Source organism: Dendropsophus ebraccatus, chromosome 7 (genome assembly GCF_027789765.1).
Source record: "Dendropsophus ebraccatus isolate aDenEbr1 chromosome 7, aDenEbr1.pat, whole genome shotgun sequence".
NCBI classification, from domain to species: domain Eukaryota; kingdom Metazoa; phylum Chordata; class Amphibia; order Anura; family Hylidae; genus Dendropsophus; species Dendropsophus ebraccatus.
Genome location: NC_091460.1, coordinates 10,924,915 through 10,929,953, shown reverse-complemented (window position 1 = coordinate 10,929,953; position 5,039 = coordinate 10,924,915). Strand labels below are relative to the sequence as shown.

The window sequence follows — 5,039 nt, the reverse complement described above, 5'->3', positions numbered from 1 at the left end:
CACTATGGGGTATATACTGTAAGAGCGGTCACACTATAGTGTATATACTGTAAGAGCGGTCACACTATGGTGTATATACTGTAAGAGCGGTCACACTATGGGGTATATACTGTAAGAGCGGTCACACTATGGTGTATATACTGTAAGAGCGGTCACACTATGGTGTATATACTGTAAGAGCGGTCACACTATGGTGTATATACTGTAAGAGCGGTCACACTATGGTGTATATACTGTAAGAGCGGTCACACTATGGTGTATATACTGTCAGGGGCGTAGCTAATGTCTCATGGGCCCTAGTGCAAGAGGTCAATCTGGGCCCCCCCCCCTCCACACACACGCACGCACACTATCACTCGCAAAACCACCCCCCATAATTACGACAAAGCTAATATCTCATGCTGTATATAGTTTAATACTTTAAGAGCGTTGTTAAGTAAAAGGACAGTAGCATTTTATTTTTAAACTGGAGAGGCCTGGTTACTGGGAGGACACATGGTGGCAGACCTAGGAGCAGGAAATAAATAGTTAGGTCTGCTAATAATAGTGTTGAATTTTTTTTTTCTTTATGTCAGATCTGTACCTTGTGAGAGTCCATACATTGACCTAGATTTATCAATCAGCCCAAGACAAAAATCAAGACACATTTTTGTCTCAGACAGATGGTAACCAATCACAGCCAATTCTGAGGAATGAAAGCTGAGCTGTAATTGGCTGCTATCTGTCTGAAATAAAAACACATCTCACTTTCGTCTCTGACAGATTGATGAATCTTGATCACTATTACAATGTCAGACAGATAATCACCACTACAAGGCCAGCAGTCAGAAAACACTGTTACCTCACTTCTGAACCCTCAAAATAAATTGGCCAATGGCTGCACATCACCTATTACACAGGGCAATGTGCAGTCATTGCCCATTTATATTTTGAAGGGTCAAAAGGGCCACAAGGGTGCAAAATGAATGTGTAAGAGGCGGTGTCCGGGAGAGGAGAAGGCTGGAGCAGGGGTCGGCAGGAGATGCAGCCACTACATCTGCACCGGACTATGAGGTGGTGGGGGCGGCAGGAGTGTGAGGAGGCGGGAGGCCGGGGCCGGCAGGAGACTCCGGAGCAGACACAATGTGGGGGGTTTACAGTCGGCCTGACTCTGACTGGGAGGGGGAGGGGGGCTGTAACCTGCAGATCACAGACAAATCCAGGTCACCGGTAAGCATGCCCTGACACCAGGAATAGTAAAACTACAGCCCCCATCATCCCCCCTGCTGGCTTGTGTCTGTTATATGGCTACAACCCCCATCATCCCCCCTGCTGGCTTGTGTCTGTTATATGGCTACAACCCCCATCATCCCCCCTGCTGGCTGGTGTCTGTTATATGGCTACAGCCCCCATCATCCCCCCTGCTGGCTGGTGTGTGTTATATGGCTACAACCCCCATCATCCCCCCTGCTGGCTGGTGTGTGTTATATGGCTACAACCCCCATCATCCCCCCTGCTGGCTGGTGTGTGTTATATGGCTACAGCCCCCATCATCCCCCTGCTGGCTGGTGTGTGTTATATGGCTACAACCCCCATCATCCCCCCTGCTGGCTGGTGTGTGTGTTATATGGCTACAACCCCCATCACCCTCTGATTGTTAAAGTGTTACATGACTACAACCCCCATCCTCCCACCTGATAGCAGTTGTGTGTTACATGACTACAATCCCCATCTCTGGCAGCTGAAGTGTTATTGTCCACACTACCTGTCACTTTCCTGATCACGCACGGTATACCGAGAGTGCAGAAACCACCCAATTCAGTACCCCATAAAAAGATGGTACTAAATAAAACTACAGATCACAGCGCAAAAAATGCCCCTCACCCCCCGGCCAGACAGGCGGAGAGATAAAAAAAGTGAGTCAGAGTTGGGCAAGTTTTTATTTATTTTAAATCATGGGGACTTTATTTTTAAAGTAATAAAATTAGGGAACATAAATTGGTTCGTACTGACCTGAACCTGGGGGAGGGGGGGTCATTTCTATTCTTATGTTTTTTTTTTGTTTTTTTTTCCCCTTAAATATAATTTTTTTAAGTATCGAATTGGTATCGAGCATTGAAAAAAAAAAAGTTGGTATCGGTATCGAACTCAAAATTCTGGTATCGTGACATCACTAATTAAAAATTCTACTTACTTTAGTTGTTAATCAGAGATGTCTCGCTAAGTCTTCTTCAGACCAGTGAAAGGTAGTCTAGACTATCTAGCACTTCTCTGAAAAAAAAATAAATAAAAAAATAATAATAGTATTCCCCCAGCCACAGTGTCCCTCCTGCCTTCTCCTCAATATCCCTTCTATAGTGCAATGATCCCCCCCCCCCTCCTTGGTACAGTATGTGTCCCTAGTCCCTGCCTACCCCTCCAGCCTTCTAAACACATTGGGGGAGATTTATTAAACATGGTGTAAAGTGAAACTGGCTCAGTCGCCCCCGGCAACCAATCAGATTCCATCTTTCATTCCTCACAGACTCGTTGGGAAATGAAAGGTGGAATCTGATTGGTTGCTAGGGGCAACTGAGCCAGTCTCACTTTACACCATGTTTGATAAATCTCCCCCATTATGTCTATGTCCCCATCCCCCATCCACATTATGCACATGTCCCCAGCCCCTGCCTATGTCCCCATCCCCCATACACAATATGCACATGTCCCCATCCCCCATACACAATATGCACATGTCCCCATCCCCTGCCTATGTCCCCATCCCCCATACACAATATGCACATGTCCCCATCCCCTGCCTATGTCCCCATCCCCCATACACATTATGCACATGTCCCCATCCCCCATACACAATATGCACATGTCCCCATCCCCTGCCTATGTCCCCATCCCCCATACACATTATGCACATGTCCCCAGCCCCTATACACAGTATCTCCCCTCAACATTTTAAAAAACATACCTGCGGGTGGCCAATGCAGGGGCAGGAAGAATTCTCATAGTAGCTTGTGCCTGGCCCTCCTCCTCTCCAATGATTGGTCGTCAGGAGAAGGGGGGTTGAGCAGAGGAGAGGTGAGCAAACAGCATGCACTGTGGGAACCAGGAAGTGCCAGAGCCTTCCTCTCGGTTCTAATGCGAACAGCAGCTGCAGCAATACACAAGTACCGAGTGAGGCGAGGGGGGGGCCCGGGCCCCCCCTGGCTAGGGGCCCGGTCGCGACCGCGACCTTTGCGACCCCTGTAGCTACGCCACTGTATACTGTAAGAGCGGTCACACTATGGGGTATATACTGTAAGAGCGGTCACACTATGGGGTATATACTGTAAGAGCGGTCACACTATGGTCTATATACTGTAAGAGCGGTCACACTATGGGGTATATACTGTAAGAGCGGTCACACTATGGTCTATATACTGTAAGAGCGGTCACACTATGGGGTATATACTGTAAGAGCGGTCACACTATGGTGTATATACTGTAAGAGCGGTCACACTGTGGTGTATATACTGTAAGAGCGGTCACACTATGGTGTATATACTGTAAGAGCGGTCACACTATGGTGTATATACTGTAAGAGCGGTCACACTATGGTGTATATACTGTAAGAGCGGTCACACTATGGGGTATATACTGTAAGAGCGGTCACACTATGGTCTATATACTGTAAGAGCGGTCACACTATGGTGTATATACTGTAAGAGCGGTCACACTATGGTCTATATACTGTAAGAGCGGTCACACTATGGTGTATATACTGTAAGAGCGGTCACACTATGGTGTATATACTGTAAGAGCGGTCACACTATGTGTATATACTGTAAGAGCGGTCACACTGTGGTGTATATACTGTAAGAGCGGTCACACTATGGTGTATATACTGTAAGAGCGGTCACACTATAGTGTATATACTGTAAGAGCGGTCACACTATGGTGTATATACTGTAAGAGCGGTCACACTATGGTGTATATACTGTAAGAGCGGTCACACTATGGTGTATATACTGTAAGAGCGGTCACACTATGGTGTATATACTGTAAGAGCGGTCACACTATGGTGTATATACTGTAAGAGCGGTCACACTATGGTGTATATACTGTAAGAGCGGTCACACTATGGTGTATATACTGTAAGAGCGGTCACACTGTGGTGTATATACTGTAAGAGCGGTCACACTGTGGTGTATATACTGTAAGAGCGGTCACACTATGGTGTATATACTGTAAGAGCGGTCACACTATGGTGTATATACTGTAAGAGCGGTCACACTATGGTGTATATACTGTAAGAGCGGTCACACTATGGGGTATATACTGTAAGAGCGGTCACACTATGTGTATATACTGTAAGAGCGGTCACACTGTGGTGTATATACTGTAAGAGCGGTCACACTGTGGTGTATATACTGTAAGGGTACAAACCCACACACCGTATACACAGCAGATACGCAACAAATATGCAGCAAATACGCAGCAGATTTGTTGGTGCAGATTTGATGCTGTGTTCAGTTATTTAGATCTAATCTGCTGCGTATTTGCTGCGTGTTTGCTGCGTATTTGCTGCGTATCGCAGCAGTAAATACGCTGCATATACGGTGTGTGGGTTTATACCCTAAGAGCGGTTACACTATAGGGTATATACTTGACTTTGGTATTGTAGAGTATGGTCCCAAAAACCACGCCCCCACAACACCAACTCCTCCCTGACCACCCCCCACCCCCTTTACCTCCCATTTCCCCCTTTTCCCAAGAAAAACTGAGGCATTGTTTGGCTAAATATGGCCACAGCAGCCAATGTTTATTTATACAAAACATACAAAAATGTATCAAACTTTTATTGCAATTAACCCAATAACTTTATATAACATTAACACAGGTTCAATAGCCCTGGAGGAGGTCCTTGTAGCTACCCCGTATATCTGACGCCCACATCTAATTAATAATCTCTGTATCCTTTTTGCCTCCAGCCGCCCAGCACGACTCAGAGACACCAAGCCATGTATGGCTACCAAAACCAAGTCCTGCTCTCTGGTGATACACCTCCCATTAGAGAGCCCATTAAT

At 46.3% G+C, this 5,039-nt stretch overlaps 1 long non-coding RNA gene across 1 annotated transcript; it reads right to left on the bottom strand.

Annotated features, from left to right (window-relative positions):
• Positions 1–428: 428 nt before the first annotated feature.
• Positions 429–3,001, bottom strand: LOC138796653 (uncharacterized). The gene is made up of 3 exons (XR_011363779.1): positions 2,942–3,001; positions 2,174–2,250; positions 429–507 (listed from the first exon to the last, which is right to left on the bottom strand). It is a non-coding gene; the product is annotated as an uncharacterized lncRNA (long non-coding RNA).
• Between the last annotated feature and the right edge of the window lie 2,038 nt (positions 3,002–5,039).